A 13,809-nucleotide genomic window follows, 5' to 3' on the forward strand; every position below is an offset into this window, starting at 1 on the left:
TGGATCTCAATGTATGGTTTAATGTCTCATCCAAAACATGGCATATCCAGCAATGTAACACTGCCTCTGTGCTGCGTAGATGTGTCATCTTAGAATAAGTGTTCAAGTCCAGGAATGTATTTTGGTTCCTCCAACGCTGAGGTTTGCTTGCAATGTGCTGAGTTAGAGAAAAAAATAAAATTTTTCCAAACCAGATTTACCAGACTAATTCCTGGGCTGGCATGATGAAGGATGAAGAGAGACCAGATCGATTAGGTTCACTGAAGGTTAGGAGAACGAATGGGGGATTCTCATAAAAATCTGTAAAAATGCATCCGGACTAGGCAGGGTAAATGCAGGAAATATGTTCCTGATGACCAGGGAGTCCAGAACCAGGGGACACAGTTTAAGGGTACAGGGTTGGCCATTTAGGACTGGAATGAGGAGAAATTTCTTCACCCAGAGAATGGGGAGCCAGTGGAATTTGCCAGTGGAAGTTGATGTCAAAACATTGAATGTTTTCAAGAAGGTGTTGATATAGTTCTTAGGGCTAAAGGGATCAAAGGATATGGGGAGAAAGTGGGAACAGGGGACTGAACTGAATGATCGGCCATGATTATATTGAATGGGTACAGTAGGCTTGAAGGGCCGAATGGCTTCCTTGCCCTCCTATTTTCTAAGTTTCTTTGCTAGGTCCAAGCAGCTGTTTCAGGTGGTTGAGGCTGCCATACCTCAGTACTTCCTAGAGTGTGTAGATAAAGCCCAGAATGGGACTGAACCTTCAACTCACTGGCATGCAGTGAACTGGTGCCAGCTGATACCTGGTATAAAACACCAAGGTTAGCAGCTTTCAGCCAGTGCACCCATCCAGGGATTCCTGCTGAAAGTACATTTATGTGCAGAGGACCGACTTCTGCTGTGATAGCCCCACATGCAGCACTGCATCAGTATTCATTCTATATAAGATCAATGTTTTCCTTAGTTGTTGTTTGGTCTGATTACAAGATGACTCATTATATAGAACTGAAATACTTAGAACTTGCAGAACAGAAACGGGTCGATTCCCCAAGAGATCTATACTGGTGCTTATGCTCCGTCTTTATGCTTTCAATCACTATTTCATCCCTTCTTCTCCCTTCTTCAGTTTCCCATTAAATGTACCTATATTATTCTCTCTAGCCACTCACTATGGTAATGGGTCCACATTCCAACCACTTTCTGGGCAAAAACATTTCTCCAGAATTTGCCATCTCATTTATCAATGACCACCCCTAGTTGTGGACTCACCCTCAAGTGGAAACATCGTCTGCACATTTACCCTTGATAACATTTTTAAACCCACCTCAGCCTTCTCTTTTCTCAAGAATGTCTGACTTTTCAATCTTCTGTCAATTACAGATTGTAAAAGAATCAGGGAAGACACAATTTTGGTCAAAGGCTTAAACAAAACTATAAGACCTCTTTATCAGATGAGAGCTGAGGCAGAATAAAGTTGGGCATAAGATTTTACACAGAGAATGTGAGGCATGGGATACAGTGCTATGGAACTCAAAGGCACTCAGAAAACCTTTGACTGCCCATATAAGTCAGTCCCACCCCTGGATTTGGGATGGACACACTATTTTCTTGTACCCTCTGGATGTACCTTGTCTGAGTAGACGAATCCCAGGACTCCAACCGCCAACTGTACCAAGAATAGGATGGTCAAGCTCACCGAAAACTGTGAAGAAAATAAGCCAAAACAAAGCCATGTTTGTAACAGAACAATGAGAGCAGCATTGACTATTGTTAAGGCAGGTAACTTATTAATCTCTTAGGTGTCCTCATACACCCGCAGTTTAACAGCTACTGAGAGGCCTTGTGGCGAATTATAGAGCTGGCTTTGAAAGTTATGTTATCTGCAATGAATTAGACTACTGTAGGATTTTAAATTGTCACTCATTATGGGGCACATGTTGGTGTTACTCAGAAAAAAAAAATCCGCTATTGTGTATTGTAACATTGATCTTGAAATCTTCCCTTTCTGCTGGGTGGGGGATAATGGAATGTAGGCTTTTAATTTCAAAGGGTATGGAGAATAAAAACAGGAGGTTTTGCTAAAACAATGCAAGGCATTAGTCAGACCACAAGTCAAACACCATGCACAGTTTTGGTCCCCTAATCTAAGGAAAGATATACTGGTATTGGTAACAGTCCAGGCAAGGTTCACTTGGCTTATTCTGGGAACAGAGGGCTTTTTAATGAGGAAAGGTTGGGCTTGTACTCATTGGAGTTAAGAAGAATGAGTGGAGACCTTATTGTAACATGTAAGATTCTTAGGGGACTTGATAGACTAGATACTGAGAGGTTGTTTCCCCTTGTGGAAGAGTCTGAAACCAGAGTCTCTCAGAATAAGAGATTGCTCATTTAAGGCAGAGGTGAGAAGGAATTTATTTTCTCTCTGAGGGTAGTGAATCTGTGGGATTCTTTACCACAGAAGGCTGGTGAGGGTGGAATCATTTATATCCACCCAAGAGGACACTTTGATGCCTCATCTGAAAAACAGCAGTTTAGAGAAGAAAGATGCTATGTTGGGTGAATAAGGCCACGGTGCCTTGGTACGGCACTAAAATGCTAGCCTGGGATGTGCATATAAAGCCCAGGATAGGATTGAACCAGCAACCCATTGATATACAAGTGCGAGCATACAATGAATTGGTGCAAGCTGACTCCTATAAAATACCAAGAATAACAGCTATCAACCAGAGTTCCAATCGAGAGATTCCTGTTGATACATTTGTGCACAGAGGATTGAACTCTGCCATATTTGCCCCATATGCAAATACTTTGTCAATGATATACTCCAAATTCTCCCATTAGAACAGAACCATGAGGTTCTGAAGAGTGCTTGCAACCTGTTGGCTCGCATCTTTGCCCAAGTTAAATCCTTCAGAAGGAAAATATAGTGAATGGTACAAAAAAAACAAAAGTAAAAAGGGCATCAAGGATTGTTCTGCAAACTTAGCAGGTAGTTTATCTGTGTAGTTGCACACTAGACCAGTCTGTAATCACAGTGGAACAAACTTGATTCAGTTTTTTGAAGAGGTGACCAAGAAGATAGCTGAAAGCAGAGTAGTAGATGTCTACATGGACTTTACCAAAGCTTTCAACAAAGTTCTGCTTGGTAGTCTGGTTAGTAAGGTTAAATCACACGAGCTCCAAGGGGAGCCAGCCAATTGAATACTAAATTGTCTTGACAATAGGAGAAGAGGATGGTGGTGGTAGAGGGTTGTTGTTCAGACTGGAGGCCTCGACCAGCAGTGACGAGGATCGGTACTGGGTCCAATAATGTTCGTCATTATATAAACAATTTGGATGAAAAGTTAGGAAGCATGGTTAGTAAGTTTGTGGAATACACCAATATTGGTGGATAGTGGACAGTGAAGAAGGTTATCTAAGAATACAATGGGATCTTGATCAACTGGGCCAGTGGGCTGAGGAATGGCAGATGGAGTTTAATTTAGATAAATGTGAGGTGTTGCATTTTGGTAGAATCGACCAGGGCAGGACTTGTACAGTTAATGGTAGGGCCCTGGGTGGTGTTGTGAAACAGAGGGATGTAGGCATACAGGTACATAGTTTTTTGAAAGTGGTGTCACACGTAGACAAGGTGGTAAAGAAGGTATTTGCCTTCATCAATCAGAGCACTGAGTACATGATTTGGGATGTAACGTTATGGCTCTACAAGACATTGGTAAGGTACTTCAAGACATTTGGAGTACTGTGTACAATTCTGGTCACCCTGCTATGGGAAGGAAGATATTAAACTGAAAAGGGTGCAAAAAAGATTACCAAGAATATGAAAGAGAATAGAGGGTTTGAGCTATAGGAAGAGTCTGAATAGGCTGGGATCTTTTTCACTGGAGCATAGGAAACTAAGGGATGACTTTATAGAGGTTTATAATATCATGAGGGGCATGGACAGGGTAAGTAGCCAAGGTCTTTTTCCCAGGGTAGGGCAGTCCAAAACTAGAAGGCATAGTGAAAGGGAAAAGATTTAAAATGGACCTGAGGGGCAACTTTTTCACACAGATGGTGGTGTGTGTATATGGAACGAGCTGCCAGAGGAAGTGGTAGAGGTGATTACAATTACAACATTTAAAAGATATTTGGACAGGTACATGGATAGGAAAAGTTCAAGGGAATGGGCCAAATGCAGGCAAATAGGACTACTTCAGTTTAGGAAAACTGGTTGGCATGGACAAGTTGGGCCGAAGGGTCTGTTTCCGTGCTGTGTGACTCAATGACTCTATGGTGAGGTGCTCAGACAGGGTGAACATCTAAAATAATGCAAAGGCATAAAGATATCTGTAAACGAGTGCAAATAACCATGACCAGGAAGGATGTGTGGTCACTGTTTTTTGAAATGTTTGTAGGTTATGCACTGATGTTGATGGATACAGTTGTGCTGAGCGAAACTCACCACTTGCAGCAGCACAATGTTTTCTCTCAGAGCTCCAATGCAGCCACAGAAGGTGATTAAAAACATAATGGCTCCAACCACAATCATAATTATCGCAGGGTCAATAACAAAAGTATCCCGTACAGCATCTGTGTGAGAAAACCAGAGTAAATCCTGACTTTGTCCAAAGGTTCAAAACACATGATGATAAGCTGACAGTTCATTTCATATTGCTCTCCTTTACCACAGTACTTCTATTGACTTCAATACAAATCAAACCAGTTAGGAAGGAAACCTGCTTTCATTAGCTCATCTGGCCCACATATCACTCTAGATAACTTCTAAAGGCTTTCTAAAGTGACTTACTTGCGAAGAAAATACCATTGTATCAGGACGCACTGGGATGGACAATATGTATCAGTCTAGCTGTCAATGCCCACATTTGAAGGTTATATTATTTTAAATCTGAGAATTTCCATTATAACCACAGTTTATTTTTCTCAATGTTTTACTGACTCTGTAATAATATAATAATACCCCTTCATCCCAAGTTGGTCCACTAACAAATCTCACCAGAGCCCCTGCCCAATCACATTGACTGGAATACTTTTGTCTCTCACTGTAGTGGCATCGTTTATCAGCACTGTCCAATGCCTCTGACTTTTCTAAGGATTTTAAGCCTGGAATATTTAACTCACAAATGTGATCAAGGTGTACTATCTGAAATATCACTTAAGAATGACATTGATTGGTAATATATCTATGTTGTGGACATTTTGAAAGAAAGGAGAATGGCTGTAGTAGGGAAAATGTTGTATTTGTAGAGAACACAAGTTGCTTTACTGGAGTCACGGAGACTACAATACTTTCAGAAAGAGGTCACGTGACCCCAGTTTGCAGGTAAAATAAAGCTACTGGATTTGATCTTGATATTCAGAGATAACCTGTTTGGAACAACAGCCTTTGCCCTTTATCTGAACCCATCTCATCAACAGAGAAAGGCTTCATTAACACAAGAGTATTCTTAAACAAGAATTCAAAATCTATACCACTGTCTCCAGAAAGGTGAACTCTGCCACTATACCAGATCCAAAAGGACCCCAGTGCCAACAGGTTGTGTGCAAAATTACTTCAGGTACAGTCCACTATTTGGACAATCTGTAAATAATTATTTTCCTGGAGATAATTCCTACTTGGCCAAAGTATTTTAAGATAATACTCTGCTGACTTCTTTTTTGCTGAAAATGTGTTGCTGGAAAAGCGCAGCAGGTCAGGCAGCATCCAAAGAGCAGGAGAATCGACGTTTCGAGCATGAGCTCTTCAGGAAGCTCATGCCCGAAACGTCGATTCTCCTGCTCCTTGGATGCTCCCTGACCTGCTGTGCTTTTCCAGCAACACATTTTCAGCTCTGATCTCCAGCATCTGCAGTCCTCACTTTCTCCTGACTTCTTTTTTTCCCCAGACTGGATACAGAGGCAGATTTCCCTTTGCTGAAGGACAATAGTGAACTAGGTGAATTCTTCTGACAATTGATGACAGTTCTCATGGTCACCTTTCCCAAGAATTCCAGATTCCACAGCATGTCCCCTGGCCTCTGCACTGTTAGTCCAGTGACATTCTAGGTGTATATATTTGCACAGTTAAAATGTTTTGTTCACAATCTTTATATATTTGCTTGAAATGTTTTGAATTGCAATAAAATAGTTCTTTGTTATTTAAGGTGCATGGTTGAGTTGTTTCTGATACTGATCTGTATACAATTTGTTACATGTATAATTGGCAATATCAGCTCACTTTATAAATTCAATCATTGTGGTGACCTGTGAAGGAGTGACACAAGGACAGGAATTGGTTCATCTCCTCTAACTAGGACGTAACACAATTATGCTCAGGTTATCGTCAGTCTCTGGAATGGCTATTACATCTTATCCTTTCAGTAGAATTTGTGCTTCTAAATTGTTTTATTTGATATGCTGTACATGTTTGTGAACAGTTGAGTAACCGTCCCCATCTTGCACAAATGTTCCACTCGTCTCACGCTTGATTAGTAGGGTAATCAAAAATCCCAAAATTGTTCTAGAACTAGTTGGATGGTGGGCTTTGGGACTGGACGAGTGCTTCATGGATGTAATCTAATTTCAGGTCTTACACCCCTTCCCATTTAATATAAAAATCAAAATATAAATTTGTTATCTGTTTCTTCGCCCTGAGTGGGTTGGAAGTGCTTCTTAATACATTTACAGTATTTGTGACATGTGGATCTTTGAAATTCATGAAGATGTGAATTTACCAAGTCAGGAAGCTTCATATAACAGAACTGATATAGATGATAGTCAGTGGGGAATATCGTCTCCTTGTATTTAGCGAGTATAGAACTGTTATAACTCAATCTTACCTAAGCAGTATACACTCAACCAAATGCAAAGCTGCTACATCTGACCTTTCATTGATAGGATGCTTTGTATACATATAGAGTGTAAACAGAATTACTATATCTGCGTATTGCTGGTAAATGTGTAGGAATCAGGAGTTATTGCAATGCATACATCCTTGAAAATTGGCAGTCGCACAGGCAGCACTTTGAACAATTCTAAATCTATTGTGCATGTCCCTATCACACAGAGAATAGAAAGTTCCTCATCTACCTGTGGCTTTTTGAATCTTTGCATATACTCCAATGGCAACAATCACCAGTGAGATGATCTACAAGACAAAAAAAATGATTCATATAAACATCAAAACTTAACATATTAATGACCTCTACTCTTACAGTCAAAATCATAGATTTTAAAACAGTAAGCCTTTTGCAGCATTTAAATTCTAACAGCAAAGAGCAAGATAGCAAATGGTTGATTAATACCTTAAAATGAAGATATATAAACATTATGCCATGCAACACAAAAAATTGCTGCAAATTGAGAGTCACACAGCACTTGTACCTCTCTGCCAAAACTGAACGTTTATAGCCTGAAGCACATACCAGGAAGTGAATGTTTCTATACGTGATCTCCAATCCTTCCAGCTTTTGCACTGTTCTATACGACTCACAGATGAAGGGAGATACCTCTTGGACAAACCACGCCTTACTATGTCACAGCTACAGACACTGATTGCCCTGTGTAATCGATAGCACAGAGGTAGGTCATTTGACCCTCACTGAAAGAGCGATCCAATTAGTCCCACTCCTCTACCTTGTCCCCATTTGTCCTGAAAATTTTTCCCCTTCAAGTACTAATGCAATTTCTCTCTGAATGTTGTTATTTGTATTCCCCATTCCTCCTATCTTTTCAGGCATCATGTAAGCAATTTCACTCCCTCCTTTCAAAATGTTCCTGTCAGTCCCAATTTCAGGTCTGCCCATGGGACAGAGAAGATTCAATCCAATATGTTCTTGCTCCTCACTGTATTGTGAAGAAACATCCTAACTCCAGTTGCCCTCCCTTAGCAACTAATTGGAGCCGCGAGTAGGAGCCGCTGGGGACATGGATCTGTGGTGTAGGGGTCACCAAAGGCTGAGGACGATACCATCTACGGACCCTTGAAACCCCCAATTCCACATTTTCACAGGAAAGGCCAATTCTATTGCTTTCCTGAGGTGCAGATATGGCTCAGTTAGTAACGTTTTTTTTGGTTGGAATATTGTTAACTCCACAAACAAAGTGATCCCTGAACATTTCCCAAAGTGCTGGCCCATACTCACAGTGTTCCACCAATTTCTGCAGTTTCATTAAGAATTCAGTAACTGGTTCCCAGGAAGTCCATTAGCCATGTTAAACCTATAATACTGTAATATAAGAGCTTTATTAGGGTCATGGTGGTCTGCTACCATATCTGTCGGTTCATCAAAGGATTTTGGCTGCAGGTAGATTAAACTCTTTATGATGTTGAAAGTCAGGGCCCCACAAGGGTTCGAGAGAATGACTTTTTGTCAGATGAGCCCCTTCAATCCCTGAAATATTCTTTCATTCTTTTGGCTCACTGGGACCTTTTTTCCATACCCGCATCACATGATTCCAGTATTGCAAACAGAAGCACTTTCAATATTTCCCCATCACAGTCTTATTGGTTTCATTTGGAAGGCAGGGCTGGCTGAAACCTTTCTTGATTCTTGTCACTAATGTAATAACTCAGGAAGCCCGACTGGAAAGGAACATTGTTCATTGTTGAACACTAAAACAGAGCCACTACTTGTGGCATACATGGGTTAGTCCCAGTCCTGGACAGACTGATCTGCAGATCAATCTCTGGGTCTGCTTTTTTTTTTATTCAGAAGTGCTATTATGCACAACTAAGCAATCTCCCATCACCAAAATTTCAACTTTTTTTGCGCTTTTTTAAAACTAATAACCACCACCAGTAAAAACACCCATGTAATCAATGAAGTATTTACAAGCAAAACCCATTATGGGCAACACAAGCCATCAGAGGTGAGTCTGTTTTATCCTATTTTTCTAATAATTCTGTTCAGCAATATTATTACACACATCTAGAGCAGGTGGGACTTAGAGGGCTCAGGTGATGAGTTCTAGCTGGGCAAGCCATTGCCTGTTCCCAAGGGAACGCATACTCAAGGAGCTCCATTGGGAGGTTAAATGATAATTCCCAATGGGCCTTGAAGGGGTTATCATAATTATCCAATTTCCTCTTGAATGAACCTACCCCACCACACTCTCAGGTATTCCAGATCCTAAGCACTCGCTGCATGAAAAACAAATTCCTTCATGTCACCAGTTTGCCAATCATCTTCAATCTTGCTCCCTATCCTTTCACCAATGGGAACTGTTTCTCCTTATTGATTCTGTCCAGGCCCCCCTCATGAATATCTCTATAAAATCTCCTCTCAAAATTCTCTTCTCCAAGGAGAAAAGTGCAAACTTCCCAATCCATCTGTGTAACTGAAGTTCCTCATTCTTGGAACCATTAGAACATAGAACATTACAGTGCAGTACAGGCCCTTCGGCCCTCGATGTTGCGCCTTCCTGTCATACTAATCTGAAGCCTATCCCACCTACACTATTCCATGTACGTCCATATGTCAGTTCAATGACAACTTAAATGCACTTAAACTTGGTGAATCTACTACCGTTTCAGGCAAAGCATTCCATACCCTTACTACTCTCTGAGTAAAGAAACTACCTCTGACATCTGTCTTATACCTATCTCCCCTCACTTTAAAGTTGTGTCCCCTCGTGTTTGCCGTCCCCATATTGGAAAAAGGCTCTCCCTGTCCACCCTATCTAACCCTCTGATTATCTTGTATGTCTCTATTAAGTCACCTCTCAACCTTCTTCTCTCTAACGAGAACAGCCTCAAGGCCCTCAGCCTTTCCTCGTAAGACATTCCTTCCATACCAGGCATCATCCTAGTAAATCTCCTCTGCACCCTTTCCAAAGCTTCCACATCCTTCTTATAATGCAGTGACCAGAACTGTACACAATAGTCCAAGTGTGGCCGTACCAGAGCTTTGTAGCTGCAGCATAATCTCCTGGTTCCGGAACTCAATCCCTCTATTAATAAAGGCCAAAACACTGTATGCCTTCTTAACAACCCTGTCAATCTGGGTGGCAACTTTCAGGTACCTGTGTACATGGACATCAAGATCTCTGTGCTCATCTGCACTCCCAAGAATCTTACCATGAGCCCAGTACTTTGCATTCCGATTACTCCATCCAAAGTATCACCTCACACTTGTCCACATTAAACTCCATTTGCCACCTCTCAGCTCAGCTCTGCATCCTATCTATGTGTCTCTGCAACCTACTACATCCTTCATCACTATCCACAACTCCACCGACCTTAGTGTCATCCGCAAATTTACTAACCCAACCTTCTAAGCCCTCATCCAGGTCATTTATAAAAATGACGAACAGCAGTGGACCTAACACTTACCGTTGCGGTACGCCGCTAGTAACTGGGCACCAAGATGAACATGTTCCATCAACTGCAACCCTCTGTTTTCTTTCAGCAAGCCAATTACTGATCCAAACTGCTATGTCTCCCACAATCCCATTCCTCTGCATTTTGTATAATAACCTACTGTGGGAACCTTATCGAATGCCTCATGAATTGTTTCTGCCATTTCCCTAATGCCAAAAAAATTGCTTTGACAAGGTACTAAATGCTGAGACTTTGACTCCCATACCTTTATCCACAATCACCTCGATTGAATTAAGATGCTCATTTACTCTCAGAATTATTACAGCACAGAAGGAGGTCATTTCCCTATTGCCTCACTTATCGGTGCATTCTGATCTTAAATGCTGAGCATTGAAAGACTTGTCAATGAAGCAAGGCAGCAATTTATAGACTGAAAGCAGGTTTATTCCCTCCATCCCCACTTCTATTTTTATTAATTTTTTTCATCCAATGTGAATATCATTGTAAATTAAAAACAGCAGGCCCCACAGCACGGTGGCACAGTGGTTAGCACTGCTGCCTCACAGCGCCAGGGACCTGGGTTCAATTCCCACCTCAGGCGACTGACTGTGTGGAGTTTGCACGTTCTCCCTGTGTCTGCGTGGGTTTCCTCCGGGTGCTCCGGTTTCCTCCCACAGTCCAAAGATGTGCGGGCCAGGTGAATTGGCCATGCTAAATTGCCCGTAGTGTTAGGTAAGGGGTATATGTAGGGGTTTGGGTGGGTTGCGCTTCGGCGGGTCGGTGTGGACTTGTTGGGCCGAAGGGCCTGTTTCCACACTGTAAGTAATCTAATCTAATCTATTCTTCAAACTCTTCTACTGGGGCCAGGTTGGCAACTGCTAGCTTTTGGACAGGACATTCTGCAAGGACTGCTTACAATTGTCTAACCAATCTTGATGTGCTACAGGATCACAGGATTGTTACAGCACAGAAGGAGGCCATTTGGTCCATCATATCTACACACCCTCTCTGTATGAACATTTCACTTAGTCATTCTCCGGCCTTGCCCCATAATCCGCTACATGCTTCCTTTTCAAATGACAGCTAATTCCCTTTCCAATATGCTATCACTCTACACTCTCTCTGCACTCTAAGGCGGTGCATTCCAGGAGGTAACTATTGGCTGCAGGAAGCTTTGGCTTCTTTTGTCAGTTATTTAAAATCTTTGTCCTCTCATTCTTAATTCTTTCAAGGGTGCCAATATTTTCTCTCAATTTGTCCAGCCCCCTCATGATTCTGAATGCTAAGTCCTAGACATTCTCTCCGTGATCTCCTGATGTGCCCAATGTCTCTCACAGCTCTGGCCTGGATGGGTCTTCGGTTTTCCTTCTTCTCCTATTCACAGAAAATCTCCTGGATATTGGAAGTTGTTGCACAACAGTTACTAGCACAAAACTGTGAGCAAAGATGCTCAGCTACAGGGAGCACAACCTTTCCATGGTAAACTGTTTGTCAGTGTAGGGTGATTAGATATCATGTGAATATGATACATGGTTGGACATCACATGGTCAGAATACATCGTGATCAAAACTCTAGAAGTGACTTCAGGTGCCTTCATAAGCAGTAGGAGACACAGGTAAGTACAGCAGCAAAGTCAGGCAGAATACAGTCACCTTAGTCGCTTCCAATGAAATTGTAAAATGGCACCTAGTGAAATAGAGTCATAGAAATCTACAGCATGGAAACAGGCCCTTCAGCCCAACTTGCCTATGCCCACCAGTTTTCACAATTATACCAGTCCCATTTGCCTGCATTTGGTCCATATTCCTCCATATATCTATCCCATCCATGCACCTGTTTAAATTATTTTTTAGATAACAAAATTGCATTCACTTCCACCATTCATGAGAAACTGAATACAAAACAGATTTGCATTTCTCTAGCAGCCTTTCATGACTTCAAAACAGCCAAATTAAGTGTTTTTACAATGTAGCATAATGCAAGAATTACAATCATTAAGGATTATTACATAAAATCATTTCAAAGCAACTGGTCAAAATAGGTACATTTAACATACTGTAAAGATAGAAATACCAGGAACTGCAAGAGGATGTATTTTAGTGTGTGTGGAATGGGAATAGTTATTTGAGTATAACGCTGATCTTGGCAAAGTCTTACAGCATGAATGCAAGCAACAAGGAATTGTTGGTTATGTAACTCTTTGACCTGCCTGACTTCTTTGGGTTGAAATGGGCTTGGTTCCTCGATGCTATTTAATTTGTATAATTCATTTCCTCAAGATATACTTTAATTCATAAAATGAATAAAGATTTAAGACAAGACAATACAAGTGTTATGCTTTATAAAATGTATTGCAAGTTAATTTGCTACAAAACAATGTGTACCACTCTACGGCAACTCCTGCCCCTATCCCTCCAATTATAATGGACAATGGAGATTTCATCTACATTTGTACATGTTCTGACATGTAATTACTTGTGAGAATTGGGACAAATTGAACAATCTGAAAGTATGCTATGTCAGTAAGTCTCATCATCATAACTCTGCTTGTTGTTTTTAATGGTGCCTCATGGTTTATATAAATGATGCATGAATTGATGCGTAAACAGTACTGAGCACAGTGAAGGCAGTGTTAGCAAATTCACCCTTCAGTCTTAGCCACTTAGCTCAAATGCAAAGCACAAAAAGAATGAGATTAACTCAGATGAAATATTTTCACAGTCCAATGAACATGGCACCAGAGAAAAACAGTAGTCCAGCTGTGAGCAATACTCAGTTTGGAAATGGTACCCCACATTCTTCTGCATTTTTGCTAACATGCATCCAGACTATTTAGACATTTGGGGAAGATTTTGACCCCAATAAGTAGGCAGGTTCGGGTTGGTTAAGTGTTAAACAGTTGAATCCTGATCCTACTTACAGTCCTGGTTTATAGTCAAGTCAGTGGGCATTCAACCTACTGTGTGGGGGGAGGGGGGAGAGGGTTGCTGTCAGGACTTCAGGTATTGTCACGAAGCTGCATGCCTCATTATACATTCACCATTTGAAACTGAATTCTGAACAATTCAGATCTCAGACAAGCTGCAAGCTACAAGCTGAATCAAGATTGTGGATTGAGATGTAAATATCTTTCCACAAGCCTACAGAATCCCTGACCAACACCCTGCAATCAGATTCCTCCCTCCTCAAAGAAATTATGATCTTCCCTCTCCCTAATCTCTAGTAAACGACGTCTCCAACTTTCCCCCACCATTGGGCTCTAATCTAATCTTCCTGTACCCCTCCCCACCCAAAGGCCCCCATGTGCCAATGAAACCAATTCCATCAGCACCTCTGCTCCCTCTGTCCTTGTGTATTTAAATCATCAGCCAGTTATTCTCAATGGGAGACATCACACAAGAGTCCAACCCTGTGGCCACCTGATTTTCATGTTAGCATGTTATATTCCAGCAGACGTTACTGGACAGCAGTTGTTGGCTGTCCCTGATGCATCTACTCAGAGTCACAACCT

General features: G+C 41.4%; 1 pseudogene; it reads right to left on the bottom strand.

Moving 5' to 3' along the window:
• Window positions 1–13,809, bottom strand: part of LOC132819283 (tetraspanin-33-like) — a 73,407-nt pseudogene that overhangs the window by 17,964 nt on the left and 41,634 nt on the right.

Source organism: Hemiscyllium ocellatum, chromosome 10, assembly GCF_020745735.1.
Source record: "Hemiscyllium ocellatum isolate sHemOce1 chromosome 10, sHemOce1.pat.X.cur, whole genome shotgun sequence".
NCBI classification, from domain to species: domain Eukaryota; kingdom Metazoa; phylum Chordata; class Chondrichthyes; order Orectolobiformes; family Hemiscylliidae; genus Hemiscyllium; species Hemiscyllium ocellatum.